Source organism: Homarus americanus, unplaced genomic scaffold, assembly GCF_018991925.1.
Source record: "Homarus americanus isolate GMGI-L3 unplaced genomic scaffold, GMGI_Hamer_2.0 scaffold23578, whole genome shotgun sequence".
NCBI lineage: Eukaryota > Metazoa > Arthropoda > Malacostraca > Decapoda > Nephropidae > Homarus > Homarus americanus.
The window spans coordinates 327,094-351,559 of NW_024733231.1; the positions used below are offsets into that span (position 1 = coordinate 327,094).

The 24,466-nt window shown below is 43.7% G+C and overlaps 1 long non-coding RNA gene across 1 annotated transcript; it reads left to right on the forward strand.

Annotated features, from left to right (window-relative positions):
* The first annotated feature begins 5,980 nt into the window (after window positions 1–5,980).
* LOC121869412 lies at window positions 5,981–24,466 on the forward strand. Its single transcript, XR_006089545.1, has 3 exons — window positions 5,981–6,219; window positions 10,090–10,172; window positions 24,324–24,466. It is a non-coding gene; the product is annotated as an uncharacterized LOC121869412 (long non-coding RNA).

A 24,466-nucleotide genomic window follows, 5' to 3' on the forward strand; every position in this document is an offset into this window, starting at 1 on the left:
CAGGGCCTCACCCTGTCTCATGTACAGCTGTCTCCCGTGATAGAGCTGCTCCTACAGGCAATTTCCACCACCTGCTGCTGTGGCTCCACGGGGCCTCACCGGTGAGTACCTGTCTCACAGCTGTCTCCCGTGATAGAGCTGCTCTGGGGCCAGTTGTCCCCCACCTGCTGCTGTGGCTCAGGGCCTCGGTGAGTACCTGTCTCATGTAGCTGTCTCCGGTGATAGAGCTGCTCCTAAGGCCAGTTGTCCCACCTGCTGCTGTGGCCTGGCCTGATACCTGTCTCGCTGTCTCCCGTGATAGACTGCTCTGGGCAGTTGTCCCCCACCTGCTTGCCAGGGGCCTCACGGTGGTACCTGTCTATGTACTGTCTCCCGTGATAGACTGCTCACAGGGCAGTTGTCCCTCCACCTGCTGCTGTGGCTCCACGGGCCTCACCGGTGAGTACCTGTCTCATGTACAGCTGTTGATACTGCTGCTACAGTGTCTCCACACTGGCTGGCTCCGGGTGGTACCTGTCTCATGTCAGCTGCCTCGTGTAGGCTCCTGGGCCAGTTGTCCTCCCACCACCTGCTGCTGTGGCTCCGCAGGTCACGGTGAGTACCTGTCTCATGTACAGCTGTCTCCGTGATAGGCTGCTACAGGGCAGTTGTCCTCCACCACCTGCTCCTGTGGCTCCACGGGCCTCACCGTGATACCTGTCTCATGCAGCTGTCTCCGTGCTGCTGCCATAGGGTGTCCACCTGCTTGTGGCTCCACGGGGCCTCACCGGTGAGTACCTGTCTCATGTACAGCTGTCTCCCGTGATAGAGCTGCTGCTACAGGGCCAGTTGTCCTCCCACTGCTGTGGCTCCACAGGGCCTCACCGGTGAGAACCTGTCTCATGTACAGCTGTCTCCTAGAGCTGCCCTACAGGGCCAGTTGTCCTCCCACCACCTGCTGCTGTGGCTCCACGGGGCCTCACCGGTGAGTACCTGTCTCTGTACAGCTGTCTCCGTGATAGACTGCTGCTACAGGGCCAGTTGTCTCCCTGCTGCTGTGGCTCCACGGGCCTCACCGGTGATACCTGTCTCATGTACAGCTGTCTCCCGTGATAGAGCTGCTCTAGGGCCAGTTGTCCCCCACCTGCTGCTGTGGCTCCCAGGGGCCTCACCGGTGGTACCTGTCTCATGTACAGCTGTCTCCCGTGATAGAGCTGCTGCTAAGGGGCCAGTTGTCTCCCACCTGCTGCTGTGGCTCCACGGGCCTCACCGGTGATACCTGCCTGTACCGCTGTCTCCCGTGATAGAGCTGCTCCTGGGGCCAGTTGTCCTCCACCACCTGCTGCTGTGTGGCTCCAGGCCTCACGGTGAGTACCTGTCTCATGTACAGCTGTCTCCCGTGATAGAGCTGCTGCTAGGGCCAGTTGTCCTCCCACCACCTGCTGCTGTGGCTCCACGGGGCCCCTCACGGTGGTACCTGTCTCATGTACAGCTGTCTGTGATAGAGCTGCTCTAGGGCCAGTTGTCCTCCCACCACGTGGCTCCACGGGGCCTCACGGTGAGTACCTGTCCTGTACAGCTGTCTCCCGTGTGATAGAGCTGCTCTCAGGGCCAGTTGTCCCCCACCACCTGCTGCTGTGGCTCCACGGGGCCTCACCGGTGAGTACCTGTCTCATGTACAGCTGTCTCCGTGATAGAGCTGCTCCTACAGGGCCAGTTGTCCCCACCACCTGCTGCTGTGGCTCAGCTCGTCTGTCTCATGTACAGCTGTCTCGTGATAGAGCTGCTCTCGGGTTGTCCTCCCACACCTGCTCTGCAGGGGCCTCACCGGTGAGTACCTGTCTCATGGCTCTCCGTGATAGGCTGCTGCTACAGGGCCAGTTGTCCTCCACCACCTGCTGCTGTGGCTCCACGGGCCTCTGGATACTGTCTCATGTACAGCTGTCTCCGTGATAGAGCTGCTCCTACAGGCCAGTTGCTCCCACCACCTTGCTGGCTCCACGGGCTCACCGGTGAGTACCTGTCTCATGCTGTCTCCCTGATAGACTGCTCCTAGGGCCAGTTGTCCCCACCCTCTGCTGTGGCTCCAGGCTCACCGGTGAGTACTTCTTCTCCTGTGCTGTTCGTACAGCTGTCTCGTGATAGAGCTGCTCCTACAGGGCCAGTTGTCCTCCCACCACCTGCTGGCTCACGGGCCTCACGGTGATACCTGTCTCATGTACAGCTGTCTCCGTGATAGAGCTGTACAGGGCAGTTGTCCCCCACCACCTGCTGCTGTGGCTCCACGGGGCCTCCCGGGTGAGTACCTGTCTCATGTACAGCTGTCTCTGGTGATAGAGCTGCTGCTACAGGGCAGTTGTCCTCCACCACCTGCTCTTGGCTCCACGGGCCTCACGGTGAGTACCTGTCTCATGTACAGCTGTCTCTGTGAGTAGGCTGCCACAGGGCCAGTTGTCCCCACCACCTGCTGCTGTGGCTCCACGGGCCTCCGGTGAGTACCTGTCTCATGTACAGCTGTCTCTGGTGATAGAGCTGCTGCTACAGGGCAGTTGTCCCCCACCACCTGCTGCTGTGGCTCACGGGCCTCACCGGTGAGTACCTGTCTCATGCAGCTGTCTCCCGTGATAGAGCTGCTGCTACAGGGCCAGTTGTCCTCCACCACCTGCTGCTGTGGCTCCACGGGCTCACCGGTGAGTACCTGTCTCATGTACAGCTGTCTCTGGTGATAGAGCTGCTGCTACAGGGCCAGTTGTCCCCCACCACCTGCTGCTGTGGCTCCACGGGCCTCACCGGTGAGTACCTGCAGCTGTCTCCCGTGATAGAGCTGCTCCTACGGGCCAGTTGTCCTCCCTGTCTGCTGTGGCTCCGGCCTCACGGTGAGTACCTGTCTCATGTAGCTGTCTCTGGTGATAGAGCTGCTGCCAGGGCCAGTTGTCCCCCACACCTTGTGTGGCTCACGGGGCCTCACGGTGAGTACCTGTCTCATGTACAGCTGTCTCTGGTGATAGAGCTGCTGCTACAGGCAGTTGTCCTCCACCTGCCTTGGCTCACGGGCCTCACGGTGAGTACCTGCCATGTCGCTGTCTCTGGTGATAGAGCTGCTGCGAACCAGTTGTCCCCACCACCTGCTGCTGGCTCCACGGGCCTCACGGTGAGTCCTGTCATGTACAGCTGTCTCGGTGATAGAGCTGCTGCTACAGGCAGTTGTCCCCCACCACCTGCTGCTGTGCCCACGGGCTCACCGTGGTCTGGTGTTGTCCACCTGCTGTGCGGGCCTCACCGGTACCTGTCTCATGTACAGCTGTCTCCTGATAGGCTGCTACAGGGCCAGTTGCCACCCTGCTGCTGTGGCTCCACGGGGCCTCACCGGTGAGTACCTGTCTCATGTACAGCTGTCTCTGGTGATAGAGCTGCTGCTACAGGGTTGTCTCCCACACTGCTGTGCGGGGCCTCACCGGTGAGTACCTGTCTCATGTACAGCTGTCTGGTGATAGAGCTGCTGCTACAGGGCCAGTTGTCCTCCCACACCTGCTGCTGTGGCTCCACGGGGCCTCACCGGTGAGTACCTGTCTCATGTACAGCTGTCTCTGGTGACTGCTGCTACAGGGCCAGTTGTCCTCCACCACCTGCTGTGGCTCCGGGGCCTCACCGGTGAGTACCTGTCTCATGTACAGCTGTCTCTGGTGATAGACTGCTGCTAAGGCAGTTGTCCTCCACCACCTGCTGCTGTGGCTCCACGGGCCTCACGGTGATACCTGTCTCATTACAGCTGTCTCTGGTGATAGAGCTGCTGCTAAGGGCCAGTTGTCCCCCCACCACCTGCTGCTGTGGCTCCACGGGCCTCACCGGTGAGTACCTGTCTCATGTACAGCTGTCTCTGGTGATAGAGCTGCTACAGGGCCAGTTGTCCTCCCACCACCTGCTGCTGTGGCTCCACGGGGCCTCACCGGTGAGTACCTGTCTCATGTACAGCTGTCTCCCGTGAGAGCTGCTGCTACAGGGCCAGTTGTCCTCCACCACCTGCTGCTGTGGCTCCACGGGCCTCCCGGGTGATACCTGTCTCATGTACAGCTGTCTCTGGTGATAGAGCTGCGCTACAGAGGCCAGTTGTCCTCCACCACCTGCTGCTGTGGCTCCACGAGGCCTCGGTGTGCCTGTCTGTACAGCTGTCTCCCGTGATAGAGCTGCTGCTACAGGGCCAGTTGTCCCCACCACCTGCTGCTGTGGCTCCACAGGGCCTCACGGTGAGTACCTGTCTCATGTACAGCTGTCTCTGGTGATAGAGCTGCTACAGGGCCAGTTGTCCCCCACCACTGCTGTGGCTCCACGGGGCCTCACGGTGAGTACCTGTCTCATGTACAGCTGTCTGGTGATAGAGCTGCTGCTACAGGGCCAGTTGTCCTCCCACCACCTGCTGCTGTGGCTCCACGGGCCTCACGGTGAGTACCTGTCATGTACAGCTGTCTCTGGTGATAGAGCTGCTGCTACAGGGCCAGTTGTCCTCCACCACCTGCTGCTGTGGCTCCAGGGCCTCACCGGTGAGTACCTGTCTCATGCACAGCTGTCTCTGGTGATAGAGCTGCTGCTGGGCCAGTTGTCTCCACCACCTGCTGCTGTGGCTCCGGGCCTCACCGGTGAGTACTGTCTCATGTACAGCTGTCTCTGGTGATAGAGCTGCTCCTACAGGGCCAGTTGTCCTCCCACCACCCTGCTGTGGCTCCACGGGCCTCACGGTGAGTACCTGTCTCATGTACAGCTGTCTCTGATAGGCTGCTCCTACAGGGCCAGTTGTCCCCACACTGCTGCTGTGGCTCCGGGGCTCACGGTAGTACCTGTCTCATGCAGTGATAGAGCTGCTCCTACAGGGCAGTTGTCCTCCACCACCTGCTGCTGTGGCTCCACGAGAACTCACAGTGATACCTGTCTCATGGCAATGTCTCCTGGTGATAGAGCTGCTGCTACAGGGCAATTGTCTCCCACCACCTGCTGCTGTGGCTCCACGGGGCTCACGGTGAGTACACTGCCACCATGTAGCTGTCTCTGGTGATAGAGCTGCTGCTACAGGGAACTGGTGTCCTCCACCACCTGCTGCTGTGGCTCACGGGCCTCACGGTGATGCCTGTCTCATGTACGCTGTCTCTGGTGATAGAGCTGCTGCTACAGGGCCGTTGTCCTCCCACCACCTTGCTGTGGCTCAGGGCCCTCCACCGGTGATGCCTGTCTCATGTTACAGCTGTCTCTGGTGATAGAGCTGCTGCTACAGGGCCAGATTCATCCTCCACCACCTGCTGGCTCAGGGGCCTCACCGGTGAGTACCTGTCTCATGTACAGCTGTCTCTCTGGTGATAGAGCTGCTGCTACAGGGCCAGTTGTCCTCCCACCACCTGCTGCTGTGGCTCCACGGGGCCTCACCGGTGAGTACCTGTCTCATGTACAGCTGTCTCTGGTGATAGAGCTGCTGCTACAGGGCCAGTTGTCCTCCCACCACCTGCTGCTGTGGCTCCACGGGGCCTCACCGGTGAGTACCTGTCTCATGTACAGCTGTCTCTGGTGATAGAGCTGCTGCTACAGGGCCAGTTGTCCTCCCACCACCTGCTGCTGTGGCTCCACGGGGCCTCACCGGTGAGTACCTGTCTCATGTACAGCTGTCTCTGGTGATAGAGCTGCTGCTACAGGGCCAGTTGTCCTCCCACCACCTGCTGCTGTGGCTCCACGGGGCCTCACCGGTGAGTACCTGTCTCATGTACAGCTGTCTCTGGTGATAGAGCTGCTGCTACAGGGCCAGTTGTCCTCCCACCACCTGCTGCTGTGGCTCCACGGGGCCTCACCGGTGAGTACCTGTCTCATGTACAGCTGTCTCTGGTGATAGAGCTGCTGCTACAGGGCCAGTTGTCCTCCACCACCTGCTGCTGTGGCTCACGAGGCCTCACGGTGAGTACCTGTCTCATACAGCTGTCTCCCGTGATAGAGCTGCTGCTACAGGGCCAGTTGTCCTCCACCACCTGCTGCTGTGGCTCCACGGGGCCTCACCGGTGAGTACCTGTCTCATGTACAGCTGTCTCCCGTGATAGAGCTGCTGCTACAGGGCCAGTTGTCCTCCCACCACCTGCTGCTGTGGCTCCACGGGCCCTCACCGGTGAGTACCTGTCTCATGTACAGCTGTCTCCCGTGATAGAGCTGCTGCTACAGGGCCAGTTGTCCTCCCACCACCTGCTGCTGTGGCTCCACGGGGCCTCACCGGTGAGTACCTGTCTCATGTACAGCTGTCTCTGGTGTAGGTGCCTTTCATGTACAGCTGTCTCATGTACAGCTGTCTCATATACAACTGTCTCATGTATAGCTGTCTCAAGTACAACTGTCTCATGTACAGCTGTCTCATGTACAGCTGTCTCATGTACAGCTGTCTCATGTACAGCTGTCTCATGTACAACTGTCTCATGTACAACTGTCTCATGTACAGCTGTCTCATGTACAGCTGTCTCATGTACAGTCTCATGTCTCATGTTCAACTGTCTCATGTACAACTGTCGCTCATGTACAGCTGTCTCATGTACAACTGTCTCATGTACAGCTGTCTCATGTACAACTGTCTCATGTACAGCTGTCTCAAGTACAACTGTCTCATGTACAGCTGTCTCATGTACAACTGTCTCATGTACAGCTGTCTCATGTGCTACTGTCTCATGTACAGCTGTCTCATGTACAGCTGTCTCATGTACAGCTGTCTCATGTACAGCTGTCTCATGTACAACTGTCTCATGTACAGCTGTCTCATGTGCTACTGTCTCATGTACAGCTGTCTCATGTACAGCTGTCTCATGTACAATTGGCTCATGTACAACTGGCTCATGTACAACTGTCTCATGTACAACTGTCTCATGTACAGCTGTCTCATGTACAGCTGTCTCATGTACAACTGTCTCATGTACAGCTGTCTCATGTACAACTGTCTCATGTACAGCTGCCTCATGTACAGCTGTCTCATGTACAGCTGTCTCATGTACAGCTGTCTCATGTACAACTGTCTCATGTACAGCTGTCTCATGTACAACTGTCTCATGTACAGCTGTCTCATGTACAACTGTCTCATGTACAGCTGTCTCATGTACAACTGTCTCATGTACAACTGTCTCATGTACAGCTGTCTCATGTACAACTGTCTCATGTACAGCTGTCTCATGTACAGCTGTCTCATGTACAGCTGTCTCATGTACAACTGTCTCATGTACAATTGTCTCACGTACAGCTGTCTCATGTACAACTGGCTCATGTACAATTGTCTCATGTACAACAGTCATGTACAACTGTCTCGTACAGCTGTTTCTCATGTACTGCTGTCTCATGTACAGCTGTCGCTCATGTACAGCTGTTTCATGTACAACTGTCTTATGTACAGCTGTCTCATGTACAGCTGCCTCATGTACAGCTTTTTCATCTGTAGTCATCTCATGTACAACTGTCTCATGTACTGCTGTCTCATGTACCATACAGCTGCCTCTCGTGTTCAACTGCGGTAAAATTGTTGATTCCAGAGGTATTTTTATAGTAGTTCACACAACATTGGTACCCCAAATCTTTTACCATATTCGAAAAAGGCGTCTAATTTTAAGATAATTTTCTTCTATTACATTACCGTCAGAAATGTATAATAATGGAGATAGTGTAGTAGTGCATGCGAAATCTTTCTCTAATTAATTCCATTAATATTCCCTTCATTAATCGTCATGCGCATGTGTTCCTGTACATGTCACGTGGCCAATCAAAATTTTTTTTTTTTTGGCCACCAATTTTCTAATTCTGGATGTTATTGATTCCCTCATATGGTGAGAGTCTGGTTATGTAAAAACACCATGAAAGTTAGGATAGGTCAGGTCAGGTTAGGTTAGGTCATCTAAAAAAGGTTCAGTTTATATGTTTTTCTAGTGTTTTTTGTGTGTTTTGTATTCACTTGGCCATGATTTTTGTCGGACCATGGTTGGTTCTCTCCTCCACCCAATACCCTTGTTCCCAACAGGATCTCCTATCTTGTTGGGGGTAGAAGGTGGCGATAACTAAAAACTGGCAATTTCCGACGGAAATCAATGTCAGAACCAATCAAAACATACAAAAAAAACACTAAAAAAAACATAGTTTTGACTTTCTAACAGAGTTGTGTGAACTACTATCAATTTACCATAACAGCAACCAAAGATCAGATAAAAAAAAGTGTTACCTAACCTAATCTAATGTAATATGGTATAAGAAAATTATCATAGAAAAAATAGCTCTATTAAGTGAAGTGAATTTGCGGAATTCTGTGGTTGCTGTTTACTACTGTACAATATTACCACAACTGTCTCGTGTACAGCTGTGTCTCATTTGTAGCTGTTGTAACAGTGTCATGAGTTTCCCGTCACTTGAGAGTTCCCGCCAATTTTAAGCCAATAGTATGAAGGACTTAGGCCTGTCTTCGACCAATGAGAAAGCCTATGAGGCGTGACGTCATGAAAGTTGTGGCGTCTTTTGTAGGTTGATGCCGTTTGAGAAGCAGAGTCTGTGTTGGAGTTTTGTGTAGGTAGGTGTGGCGATATGGCAGGTAGTTGGGTGTATTCTATTTGGTTAATCCTTAAGTTCCCATTTGTTGTGAGATACGTGGTCTCCGTTTAACTAGCTAGGAAGATAGGTTTATTATTTTGAAGTGAAATTGTTCAACCCTAATTCAATAGATACAGTAACCGTTAATAAGAGTCTTAATTCATCCTTCCCTTATTAAGAAAGAGTGATGTGTTATAAATGCCTTGGTATTATGCAGTAATATGGTGAGTCCTATATATATATATACTGTATATATATATATATATATATATATATATATATATATATATATATATATATATATATATATATATATATATATATATATAATACTGATAATAATAACTCCTGTATTTCCCCTCTGTGAAGTATGATATCATTCGTCTTCCTAACCAGCTTCCCCGAGTCTCCCCGTGGTGTAGGCCTTTCTAGCCTAACCACAAACCATTAGTCCTGTACCCCCCTCCCCTCACACCCTCTCCTCAAACGTAAACAATCATTGTTACAATGTATCATGTACAGCTGTTTCATGTAGCTGCCATTCATGTAGAGCTGTCTCATACAGCTGCCTCTCATTTACAGCTGCCTCTTATCTGTAGCTGTCTCATGTGTAGCTGCCATTCTCGTACAGCTGCCTCTCATGTACAGTTGCCTTGCATGTACAGCTGCCTTGCATGTACAGCTGCCTTGCATGTACAGCTGTCACTCATGTGAAGCTGCCATTCACATACTGCTGCCTCTCATGTACAGCTGTCACTCATGTTTAGCTGCTGTTCACATACAGCTGCCTCTCATGTACAACTGTCACTCTTGTGTAGCTGCTGTTCACATACAGCTGTCACTCGTGTAGCTTCCATTCACATACAGCTGCCTCTCATGTACAGCTGTCACTCAGACACAACTTTCACTCATATACTGCTGCCTCATGTGTTGGTGCCTTTCATGTACAGCTGTGTCATGTACATTGTACAGCTGTCATCATATACAACTGCCTCTCATGTCTAGTTGACTTATGTACAGCTATTACTCATGTGCAGCTGCCTTTCACATACAGCTGCCTTTCATGTGCAGCTGCCTCATGTACAGCTGCCTCTCGTGTACACCTGTCGCTCATGTGTAGGTGCTTTTCATGTACAACTGTCTTTCATCTGTAGCTGTCTCATGTACAGCTGCCTCTTATGTACAGCTGCCTCTCATATACAGCTGTCTCTCATCTGTAGCTGTCTCAGGTGTAGTTGCCTCTCATACAGCTGCCTCTGCACAGTTGCCTTATGTACTGCACCGCTGTCTCTCATGGGCAGAGTTCCTTCAACATTAACCCATTGTGTATGAGGTCCCCTTTCTGCTGAATAAAATGGTCTAGTGTTAGTTAAGTAAAATATTTTAAGTGGCTGAGTCACATAGCAAAGGAGTTATGTGGACCACAAAACATGTGTACCTGTACAGTATTGGCTCTACATTGTTGACATGATCCTGTGAGGGCCACACATACAGCATTCTGGGTAATAGTGTATTAACTTTTTTCTCTTATTTTAGAGTGGAATATTAGAAGAATTGTCCCCTCAGAGAGTGGAGTTTATCCCAGTTTTCCTGAATTTTCTTCGTGATGAATCAAGCAGGTAAGTGTAATACAGGGTATAAAGCTTTTTTAAGAAGCACGGAATAGCTAACGCGTTAACTTTCCCGGACTGTCATTAAAAAATACGACATTGTACTGTGTCTTGGGAATAACTGTTGTACAACACAATCTTCAGAAAACAATAAAATTAGGAGAACTGTTATTTGGACACAATACGAAAAGAAATAGTGAAGAAAATATATAGAAAATTATGGAAAAAAGACAAAAAAGGAAAAAAAGTCAATCAGTCAACAAAACAGTGATCCCTTGGTTAACAAGCGCCTCGGTTAACGAAATTTCGGTTAACGAATTACCTTCCATAGAAGGTATACTATATAATATCTATACATATAATACATGTAAGTAATACTATACCAGTACTTCATTATATTAGCATATATGTATATGTCTTCTGTATCTCTGTGTCTTGTTAACTATGAATAACTGTACTATGCTGTCTTCTTTTATGCTGTTACTGTAACTGTATTTTAATCTTTAACTATAACAACTATACTGTACTGTACTATACTGTACTATGCTATACTATATACTGTACTGTACTGTACTATACTATGCTATACTATACTATACTGTACTGTACTGTATATACTATACATATAATACTATACTATACATATACTATATGCAGTTGTGCTCTGTGTGTCTATTGAACCCACAGGTACCACGTTAAGTGGCTTTGCTTTAAGTGAACAACAGAACATATGGGATTAATTCCTATAGAGACTGGCTGCTTAAACTCCTACTTTTTGGCTTCACACAACTATTTGTAGTAAAATATCTTAACTTGTGATGCACACACAATTAATAATTAAAGAAATATCATGTGTGGGTTTTTAACACTTACATTAGTAGAAAAGATGGCTGGGCAGATGGGATGGGGGTTGGTTCGTGTTGAGGGCAGATTATTGGCCCTCACTTGTATCATTGTATCACTATCTACAGAGGCTTGCAGGGCCTCTTTGTCAAACCTCAAAGTCCATATAAGTCCATATCCTCCTATAATTATCACTATACTGACTTGGGCTTGCGGTGGGTGGCAAAGTGAAGAACTTCGTAATATTTTGATGACTAGGCAACCTTGTGTATCGTGCTTGCAGCATGTGCTGTATTGAATGAACGTTAAGTGAAAGTTCGGTTCTGGCTAGGCACCTCGTATATGAGAAATCACGTTAGTGAAACCAGCGTTAAGCGTGTACAACTATAACTGCTATGCCATACCATTGCATACCATACCATACCGCCATACCACCATACCATACCATACCATACCTGTACTATACTGTACTATACTATACTATCTATGCTATACTATATATACTATACTATACTGTACTATACTATACTATACTATACTATACTATACTATACTATACTGTACTGTACTATACTGAACTATGCTATACTGTACTATACTGTGCTATATCTGTACTGTACTATACTATACTATACTATATCTATATACATACTATACTATTACTGTACTATACTGTCTATACTATACTGAACTGTGCTATGTACTACTATACCATACCATCTGATACTATACTATCTGTACTATACTATACAGTTGTGCCCTGTATGGTCAGTGAACCCACAGGGTACCACGTTAAGTGAAAACCTGCTTAAGTGAACAACAGAACATATGGGATTAATTCTAAAGAGACTGGCCCAACCCCCAAACTCCACTTTTTGACGACACACAACTATGTTGTAGTAAAAATATCTTAACTTTATGATGGTATGCACACACAATTAATAATTAAGAGAAATATCAATAATATGGGTTTTTAACACTTACATTAGTAGAAAAGATGGCTGGGCAGATGGGGATGGGGGTTGGTTCGAGGCAGAGGGCAGATTATTGGCCCTCACTTGTATCAAGTATCACTATCCACCACAGAGGCTTGCAGGGCCTCTTTGTCAAACCCCTCAAAGTCCATATAAGTCCATATCCTCACTATAATTATCACTATCACTGACTTGGGCGGCTGCGGTGGTGGCAGTGAAGAACTTCGGTAATGTTTTGATGACTGGGCAACCTTGTGCGTAAATGCCAGCGCCGCTTGGCGTGTATAGTAGATGAACGCGTTAAGTGAAAGTTCGGTTCTGGCTAGGCACCGTGAAATCACGTTAAGTGAAACCGTTAAGCGGTACAACTGTTTATACCACCACCATACCACCATACCATACCATACCATACCATACCATACCATACCACCTCATACCATTCCTGTACTGTACTGTACTGTACTGTACTATACTGTCGATGCTATACTATACTATACTGTAATGTACTGTACTATACTGTACTATACTATACTGTACTGTACTATACTATACTGTACTATGCTGTACTGTACTATACTAGACTATACTGTACTATACTGTACTATACTGTACTATACTATACTGTACTATACTATACTATACTGTACTGTACTATACTATACTATACCACACTATACTATACTGTACTATACTATACTGTACTGTGCTATATACTATACTATACTATACTATACTATACCATACCATACTATACTATACTGTGCTGTACTGTACTGTGTCTATACTGCTATACAATACTGTACTGGACTGACTGTGCTGTACTGTACTGCTATATATACTGCTGCTATACTATACTATATACTATACTATACTATACTATACTATACTATACTATACTATACTATACAGTAAAAGTCCAAAATCAGGACCACCGAGAATCCGGATTCAAAACTAAACTTTTTTTTAAGCTGGCTTTGTGTGATGTGTTTATCGTAGCGCCTGACTGCACAGCGACAACAAGCGACCACGATCCGCCACTTTAAAAGCGAGCAATCAAACTGTGACAAGCGTATGTAATTTTGGTCCTACTCTCCATTTACAGAGCCCATAATAATGTCCTAAAGTAGATAAACTTCATTGTGTGAAGAAAAGAACGTTGAAATATAAGGGCCTGTGCCATATAAAAATTTTTTACTTTAATACTACAACCATTGGTAGCGTGGCGAGGAGGCTCGGTGGGTATATGTATTGATAGTATCAAGTAATAGGGAAGAAATAACGGTGAATACTGGGTTAAGGAGACAATATACAAATACAATATTTATTTAGACATTAAAATAGGTAGGGAAAGTAATATATGTACCAACATGTGAAACCTGGTACTATGCCCTCAGGCTTAAAATACTCACACCACTCACAGGTGGACATCTCAATAACACTCACACCACTACTGGGGGACATACTCAATAACACATAAACTCTTATAGTAACTCACCATAAAGACCAGGGACAACTGCCACTACAACACTCAGTCGTCAGGAGTGATACTCAAGCAACCGCCATGGGGTCCTGCCACCATGGGGTGCTTCTGAACTCTGAAGATCCCAGTGGAATAACACAACCACACCTTCTACTGGTTAGACACTCATCCACCACTGATGGGGCTGGTAGTTGTGTGTGGTTTGATGATCGGGGTCACCTCCCGGGCAGCGTTAGGGTCAGCAGCTATGGGCCCATAGGTAGTCTGAAGTGTCTGGCGGTGGGTCTCACGAAGATAACTGATCCTATGGACCTCGGACATCTCTCCAGACATAGTGGGCACAACATCACGCTACAGACACGGCCCTAGGCTGTTTAGACCTATATGGGTGAAGGCGAGCACTAACCGTGACCGACATCACGTTTCAGGGGCGTTAAAGAGCGTAAATATTACTTCACTCAAGCAAATCCTTCACGTTACTGTAACACTTGCACAATCAACTATTGGGTCAAATCATAAGAAGGGCAATTACAACACAGAGTGGAATGACCTACCTGTATGGGTGAAGGCGACACTTACTAACGGTTGAAATGCCCGCGGCACCCTCACTCAAAATAGGTCAGAGTCCACCTACTTCTATTCAATGAATTACTTTACTGTCACCTCTGGCGTTAAAACTGAGACTATGAACTCAGTTTCATTCCCTACTATTATCTTCACTAACAATGCTCTGACTGAGCTGTCAAAGCAAAAATTAAATTGATTACAAAGGGTTGGATGGAACAGGTCCCAACATACAGCGTCTTGCCAATCCGCGGATTATATTCAAAGTTTCCTTCAGACAAAAGCGGCCTCTCGATGGCGTCATCAAAAACAGAAAGCGAGACGTTTCCTGGGGTCAGAAAGGTTTTGTGGAGCGTTTGGCGTATATGAATAAGGTTTTTGGTTAGCCGTCATCACGATCATGAGAGATATTGGTGACAAACTGTAAATAATTAAAATAAACGTGGTGTGAGCAATACTTTCTAATGAAACATCCGACATTGGAAAGTCTACAATTTATGATATAAAAAGGCAAAGAATAAATTTTAGAATTCACAGCTTTTCATTAAAACTGCTCGTTTGATAAATGAAGCATGCTATATTTGCTATTGAATAAACTATCAAAATATATCTGTTCATCTCTTCTTTATTCCTCCTTAAATTTGAATTTTAAAAGTACTGCCTGAGAATCGGAAAATCCGAAAATCGGACCTACCCAATCCAACAGTCTGGATTTTTGGACTTCCTGTACTGTACTGTACTATACTGTACTGTCTATACTATACTATATACTATACTATACTATATATATATACTATATATGTACACTGTACATTACTGTGCTATACTATACTATACTGTACGGTGCTGTGCTGTCTATACTGTGCTATTGCTGTATATATATATATACTATATATGCAGTTGCTGTGCACTGTTACTATGCACTGTACTATACTATATCCTATACTGTGCTATATGCTGTACTGTGGTATACTGTACTGTGCTGTACTATGCTATATACTATGCTCTACTGTACTGTACTATACTATAGTATGCTGTACTGTACTATACTGTACTGTATATACTGTGTACTATACTATACTGTGCTGCACTGTGTGTGCTATACTTATACACTGTGCTTTATACTGTGCTGTGCTATACTTGCTATACTATGCTATGCTATGCTATTATGCTGTGCTGTGCTATGCTGTGCTGTGCTGTGCTGTGCTGTGCTGTGCTGTGTGCTGTGCTATGCTATGCTATGCTATGCTGTGCTGTGCTGTGCTGTGCTATGCTATGCTGTGCATCTATCTGTGCTGTGCTATGCTGTGTGCTGTGCTATGCTATACTATGCTGTGCTGTGCTGTGCTGTGCTTATGCTATCTGTGTGCTGTGCTGTGCTACATGCTATGCTGTGCTGTCTGCTGTGCTATGCTGTGCTACTGTGCTTTACTATGCTATGCTATAATTACTATGCTATGCTGTGCTATATATATGTGCTGTGCTATGCTATATAATTATGCTGTATGCTATATATACTGTTTATACTGTACATGCTGTGCTATATTATACTATACTATTATGCTATGCTGTACTATACTATACTGTCTTTATGCTATTGCTATACTGTGCTTGCTATTATATACTATGCTGTGTTATGCTGTATGTGCCTATGCTGTGCTCTACTATATATGTATGCTATGCTGCTTGCTACTGTGCTATACTATGCTGTGCTGTGCTATGCTGTATTGCTATACTGTGCTATGCTGTCTTTCATGCTGTGCTATACTATACTAAACTATGCTGTGCTATAGCTGTGCTGTGCTGTGCTATACTATATGCAGTGCTGTACCCTGTGCACACTATACTGTACTGTGCTGTGCAGTGCTATGCTACTACTGTCCTGCAATGTGCTGTAATATGCTATGCTATAATGTACTATATGCTGTGCTATATTATGTACTATTCTGTGCTATACTATGCTGTGCACTGCTATACTATGCTATACTGTGCATGTGCTGTACTTATACTGTGCTTTATGCTAATGCTATGCTATACTGTGCTATACTATACTGTGCTGTACTGTGCTATGCTATACTACTGTATGCTATGCTATACCTTTGTACTATGCTATATGCAGCCTGTACTGTGCTGTGCTGTACTTACTATATATATACTTAGACTACTGTTCTATACTATAATATACTATACTATTGTGCTATACTATATGTACTATACGGCCCTCCATTACTTGAACTCTCAATCATGATCCAGAAAATTAGATTTAGATACCGAAAGGTCCGTTAACGAAGCATTGTTTTCAGGTTTTAAGGTAGTGGTTCCAGCTCACCGAAAATTTCTAACTTCAACAAAATGGCAGGAAAAATTGCTTACTTTGAGGTGTGTGTGTGCAGAAAGGCTCCTGGATGATGATGATGATGTGCATTTTGAAGTGGGGAGGTGGAGGAGAAGGGAGAAGGAGAGTGGAGGTGGAGGAGAAGCATTTGCTGCTTCTTGGAAGATGAGTCTGCTTCCATGAAAACGTCAGGAACCTCTGGTTTGACAGATTCTCCTGCAAACATCCTCTCTCAGCAGAAGTGGAAGGGTGAAGGGGCCCTAGCATCTTGTTCCCTCTGCCTTTTACTGAAGAAAGTGTCAGTGTGGTCTAATGGGGCATCTCTCACCATTAACTTATGTTTTAAAGAAAGAACTTCACTGAGTCCTCAACATGACACAAAGTTAGTTTCAAATTTTCGGTACAAGATTGCTTTGAGCTTGGACTACTGGTTTTCTCCCAGTAGTAAATCACATCTTTCAACTGTTTTAGCTGACATATGGTCATCACTTCTCCACTACACTGTCAGCCTCTACCGTAGCATCTCATCCAGTTGCTTCCAAGTCATCAGAGAGTAAGTTCCTCCTCATGAGACATCACCATAGCTCACCCACATCCCTTCCTCCGCTGGGGCCTGACTGACCAATGGACACAATCTCTGGTCCCAGCTCTGTTTCTTCCTCCAAATCCTCAAAATCATGGACTACTAATGGCCTGGTGCTTTCCACGCCCAAAGGGCCCAAGAGGGGTTCTGTTGAGAACTTCTTGCCATGATGAGCACAATCAATTTTACAGCCTTGGAATTTGAATTGTGTCTTCCAGAACTGTTCAGTGTTAGTTCGCGGATGATGGAGGTTACTGATGACACCTCCTAAGCTTATTTGCCTGGCCGCTGTACGCTTCTGATTTGATTTTATTCTGGTCCATTGGCTGTATGTGGTGATGTAACGGTGCCTTTGGAAGCCAAAAACAACTTTCACAAGTCAAATTAATGCTCCAAATTTTACTGGCAAGGTAGGGTCTTGGGGAGCATTATCTCCACGCAAGAGAAAGAGCCTTTAAAGGGGTTGTTGGTGGACTGAGTAGCTCTTGACAGAAGGAAGCCAAAAGCTTATTCACTTCAACCCATTCATTCAAACTGTCTTGTCACACCATGCTCACGGTTGGGCTTCCAACTCACTCCAGCTTTGTTCCACCACTTTCTGTTGCTTGAACACCTGGGGTTTTCAGAGTGGTGAACAAGCATAGGCTTCAGTCGATCTCCTGACATTGGCATAAACAATATAGACGTCTTTGCTTTTGGGTTTATGCCTGGTAAAGTCTTCATCTTTAGTGATGAATATGTTCTTTTGGGCATCTTTTTCCCAGAACAACCCAGTTTGTCACAGTGAACACTGCTGTGGAATGTGTTTCTTCCATCAGTTTTTACCATTCAACTAAAAACTTTTGCTGCCCTTCTTTATCAGCACTGCTTGGCTTCACCATGCCTAACAACACTTCATCTCCCTTCTTTTTCTTAAATTTTTGGGCCTTTGCTGGCAAAATCTTCCGGTCTGTTCCTGTAGAGAACCAGGTTGATCTGCCTTTAAATGTTTTCATCTCTGTGGCTCTTTCTGAAATAAAATCACCAGAAGCAGATCACCTTTCATCTGTTTTCCCTAATCCAGATGATACATGTTCCTCCAGTTTCTCACGATTCCAAGGGATTTACTTTCAACCTCTTGTAGATTTGTCTCTCCGTTCCACTTCTATTAAATTTGTCAACTTTTTGTTGAAATTGTCTACACAGTTGATGCCGACATACCATAACATTCTTTGCATAAGCGCATTTGATTTAATGCCTTGTTAGTGTTTTTTATTATTTCCTGCTTTATTTGGATTAGAGTACTTTTCTTGATCTCTTATTTATGCTGGTTCAGCTTAGTAGCTTAACCGCGTATTTTCCAAATTAAATAGCTGTAAATAAGAATATTTTCTTTAAAATAACACTGCTGCACTTTTCTCCTTTATAATATGTAAAATAATTTTCAAAATGACCAATAATTTGTGGAAACACAGAAAAAAGCGTTTAGTTGAAGAGAGAGTCTCCAAGCAAGAATCTTACCTCCAGTGGCTGAAGACTAACGCCTGTTTGCTGTGTTAGAGGCTGGATGCAGCGCATTAAACTAGTCACTTTACCTTCCAATTTTGTTCAATAATTGTTAAATATTAAAAAATAAAATGTAAACTTTTACCATTATTGAATATTATAATCTTCTTGATATTTACTAAAACAGTAAGAATTTAAGACCCATAGAATGGAATTAATGTGTTGGCGGACGTACTAAAGCTGGTTTCCCGGTCAGTGCAAGCGAAAACATGTTGAGGTCGGTTCAATGAGAACTTCGTTAAGTAAATTTTTTCGTTAACCAATTGAAGATCCTTATGGAAGGCAGTTCGTTAATCAGAAATTACGTTAACAGTGTTCGTTAAGCGAGGTCACTGTACTGTACTATACTATACTATACTGTACTGTACTATACTGTACTTATACTGTACTATACTGTACTATACTATAATGTACTGTATGTACTGTACAGTGATACAGTACAATACAGTACAGTACAGTACTATAGAGTAAGTTCTCGCTTAACGTCAGCCCACTTAATGTTTTTTCGGTACTATGTTGCTATAGAGACCAACAATTTGTTTAACTGGTGACTGGTACAATGTCGTTTGAGTCATCACGGACTACTTACCTTTTCTAATATGTATTTAGGATGTGTGTGCATGTAAACAGGGGCGCTCCTAGAGTATTTGGCACCCGGGGCGGACCTATCCACTGGCACCCCCTTCCTTCCAGAGATGAATAAATATACAGTAAAAGTAAAATACACAATCGTCCCTAGAGTACTGGGCACCCAGGGCAGGGCATTCCTTTGCCCTGATTAATTTGTACGTTTTCTTTGTTCTGTGAATTTGAAAATGAGATGGATGAAGGGGCATTTAAATTGAATGACAAAATTTTTGCACTGATAACTCGTAAGTTGTACTTAGATTTTGTCAAAAAAAAAAGGCTACAGAGGACAGCTATTTATTTAGGAGCCTCATGGTACCCCCCTCTGGCTGTCACCTGGGGCGGACCGCCCCCCCCCCTCCTTAGTACGCCACTGCATGTAAATGAGTAAAAATAAATGAAGAAAGTTACTATATATACTGAAAAATTTGTTGAAAAAACATGTACAGTACTTAGATGTACTTAAAGGGACTAAAATTTGTATCATGCAAAATATATGATGTCTATATTCAAATTATTCGCTGTCTTGCAAGGATTCCAGCAATGGAATTAATATTCTGCTAACTTTAGTTTCTGCCATTTTATAAGATAAAAAATTTAAGCCAAAACCACCTTCAATCTTGCTGGAAATGGGGAGGGGGAGGTGATGTATTATGACAGCTGGGCCAGCCCGCTGGCCAACCAAGGTGACCTAGTGTTATTTATTTATCTGTCATGTAGAGGAGCTTTGAGTTTTCTCTTCTAAAATCTCAATGAATGTGACTTATACAAGCACCTCACCATGCATTGCACAAGGAGTTTTGAATTTCTGTATATGTAATGTATTTCACGGGTCAAAGGGAGGCTCAGGAACCTAACTCCTGTATTTTATATATTTCTTAAGGGGAAAATTGATCCTCTTAACGTTGTTTCGTATAACGTCGCGTTTTCAGGAACATAACAACGACGTTAAGCGAGGACTTACTGTAGTATATTATACTATGCAATACTATACTATACTATACTATACTATACTATACTATACTAACAACTAGCTCACTGATCTCTGCATGTTATTAGTCTTTATTACAGGGTGATTCAGCAAAGAGTACATCAAATTGGAGGATGAAATCCGGATAATTCTAAACTACAATGTCTCTATGGTAAAATGTTAGATTCTGCATATTCCCATGTTTGTGACAGGTGCAAGCAAATTAAAACTTAGTCCAGGCATTCTGGAAGCAGCTTCAGACAATCAATGGTATGACAAGTACAGGCCTGCATTGAGGAGAAGGGGCAACATTTTCTTTAGGTTGTAACAAAGAGGGTCACACTGTAGAGATCTCTGAATAAATGATTACAAAAACCTACTGGGGTTTCACTTCAAATTCAGTCTCATTAATATAACATCTTAAATGTATTGTAACATGGAAACTATGCAAAATCTGACATTTTACCATAGAGACATTGTGATTTAGAATTATCCAAGGTTATCATCCTCCAATTTAATGTACTCTTTGCTGAATCACCCTGTATATTCTTTAGACAACTCTAATATTTGATCTATTACAGCTAAAGTCACATGTGTTATACAACTCTAATATTTGATATATTACAGCTATAGTCACATGTGTCATACATACAGTATACAACTCTGATATTTGATATATTACAGCTATAGTCACATGTGTCAACATACATACATACATATACAACTCTAATATTTGATATATTTCAGCTATAGTCACATGTGTCAACATACATACATACAGAATACAACTCTAATATTTGATCTATTACAGCTATAGTCACATGTGTCATATATACGTCCCCATTTGATATATTTCAGCTATAGTCACATGTGTCAACATACATACATACAGTATACAACTCTAATATTTGATATATTACAGCTATAGTCACATGTGTCAACATACATACATACAGTATACAACTCTAATATTTGATATATTACAGCTACAGTCACATGTGTCATACATACAGTATACAACTCTAATATTTGATATATTACGCTACAGTCATATGTGTCAACATACATACAGTATACAACTCTAATATTTGATATATTACAGCTATAGTCACATGTGTCAACATATACATACAGTATACAACTCTAATATTTGATATATTACAGCTACAGTCACATGTGTCATACATACAGTATACAACTCAAATATATTACAGCTATAGTCATGTGTCATACATATACAACTCTAATATTTGATATATTACAGCTATAGTCACATGTGTCAACATACATAGTATACAACTCTAATATTTGATATATTACAGCTACAGTCACATGTGTCATACATACAGTATACAACTCTAATATTTGATATATTACAGCTACAGTCACATGTGTCAACATACATACAGTATACAACTCTAATATTTGATATATTACAGCTCTAGTCACATATGTCATACATACAGTATACAACTTTAATACAGTTGGTCCTCATATTACGGGTTAATGTAACCGAGGGCAATGAGAAACGCAGAAGTGAATAAATAACATAACATATGGGATTAATTGAAATGGAGTCCGGCCGATCCCCAAACTCCACTTTTGGACACACAACTATGTTGTAGTAAAATATTATCTTAACTTTATGATGGCATGCACACACAATTAATAATTAAGAGAAATATCAATAATATAGGGTTTTTAACACTTACATTAGTAGAAAAGATGGCTGGGCACACGGGATGGGCGGTTGGTTCCGAGGCAGAGGGCAGATTATTGGCCCTCACCTGTATCAATTGTATCACTATCCACCACAGAGGCTTGCAGGGCCTCTTTGTCAAACCCCCAAAGTTCATATAAGTCCATATCCTCACTATAATTATCACTATCACTGACTTGGCGGCTGTAGTGGGTGGCGGTGAAGAACTCGTAATGTTTGATGACTGGGACCTTGGAGCACCATTTTCGCGCCTCTTACACAACATGGCGGATGGCGGAGGTTTGATCCAAATTGGCGCGGTTTGCCAGCCACTCTCCGCCAGAATGGGGTTCAAGCATCGCGGAATGTGAAAATGTTAGGTTCGGCAAGGCACCGTCAACGGTGAACGCGAATGCGACCGCGTAATATGAGGACCAACTGTATTTGATATATTACAGATATAGTCACATGTGTCATACATACATACAGTATACAACTCTAATATTTGATATATTACAGCTATAGTCACATGTGTCAACATACATACAGTATACAACTTAATATTTGATATATTACAGCTATAGTCACATGTGTCATACATACATACAGTATACAACTCTAATATTTGATATATTACAGCTATAGTCACATGTGTCATACATACAGTATACAACTCTAATATTTGATATATTACAGCTATAGTCACATATGTCATACATACATACAGTATACAACTCTAATATTTGATCTATTACAGCTATAGTCACATGTGCATACATACATACAGTATACAACTCTTAATATTTGATATATTACAGCTATAGTCACATGTGTCATACATACAGTATACAACTCTAATATTTGATATATTACAGCTATAGTCACATATGTCATACATACACAGTATACAACTCTAATATTTGATCTATTACAGCTATAGTCACATGTCATACATAATAGTATACAACTCTTAATATTTGATATACAGCTATAGTCACATGTGTCATACATACAGTATACAACTCTAATATTTGATATATTACAGCTATAGTCACATATGTCATACATACATACAGTATACAACTCTAATATTTGATCTATTACAATAGTCACATGTGTCATACATACATATGAGTATACAACTCTATATTTGATATATTACAGCTATAGTCACATGTGTCATACATACAGTATACAACTCTAATATTTGATATATTACAGCTATAGTCACATGTGTCATACATACATACAGTATAACCTCTAATATTTGATCTATTACAGCTATAGTTACATGTGTCAACATACATACAGTATACAACTCTTAATATTTGATATATTACAGCTATAGTCACATATGTCATACATATATACAGTATACAACTCATATTTGGATCTATTACAGCTATAGTCACATGTGTCAACATACATACAGTATACAACTCTTAATATTTGATATATTACAGCTATAGTCACATGTGTCATACATATATATACAGTATACAACTCTAATATTTGATCTATTACAGCTATAGTCACATGTGTCATACATACAGTATACAACTCTAATATTTGATCTATTACAGCTATAGTCACATGTGTCAACATACATACAGTATACAACTCTAATATTTGATATATTACAGCTATAGTCACATATGTCATACATATATACAGTATACAACTCTAATATTTGATCTATTACAGCTATAGTCACATGTGTCATACATACAGTATACAACTCTAATATTTGATCTATTACAGCTATAGTCACATGTGTCAACATACATACAGTATACAACTCTAATATTTGATATATTACAGCTATAGTCACATATGTCATACATATATACAGTATACAACTCTAATATTTGATATATTACAGCTATAGTCACATGTGTCAACATACATACAGTATACAACTCTAATATTTGATATATTACAGCTATAGTCACATATGTCATACATACATGCAATATACAACTCTTAATATTTGATATATTACAGATATAGTAACATGTGTCAACATACATACAGTATACAGGGGGTACAACTCTAAAGTGATATTTCTATTAGCTGGAACAATTAGTGTAAAGCTCTTCTGGGAATGGGAAACTTCTGGGTAATGAGGTGACTCTCAAACCAGGTGAAAAAATCCTCCATCCCCGGAAATTTCCGGGTACCAGAACAATTTTCTTGATTGAAATTGGGCTTTACATGATCTTACAGACCCTGAAAAAATACCTCATCCCTGGAATTTGTCCGGTTACCGGAAAATTCTTCTCAGAATTTCCAGAAAAATCCTGATTTTTGTCTGTCAAAATTGGAAAAGGCCCCCATCCCTCTCCCCCTCCCCAGAATTTTTTGGAAATTTCCGGGTATACCAGGAAAAGTTTCTCGGAATTTACCCGAAAATGTTCCCCCGAGTTATTCACAAACCCCAAATTTTCCGGCTAACAGAGATGTTTCTTTTGATATATTGCAGCTATAGTCACTTGTGTTATACATACTTATACAACTCTAATGTTTACAATATGCTTCAGTTTGCTGCAAGTCAGGGTCTCTTCTGGAACAACCCCAAACAAAGTTCCAAGCTCAGTTCGGGTGACAAAATATGTATCACCAGGCAAGGACCCTGCCATTCGCAGTCACACGAGGAGACAACCATCATCGTGTAAAGGCAAAC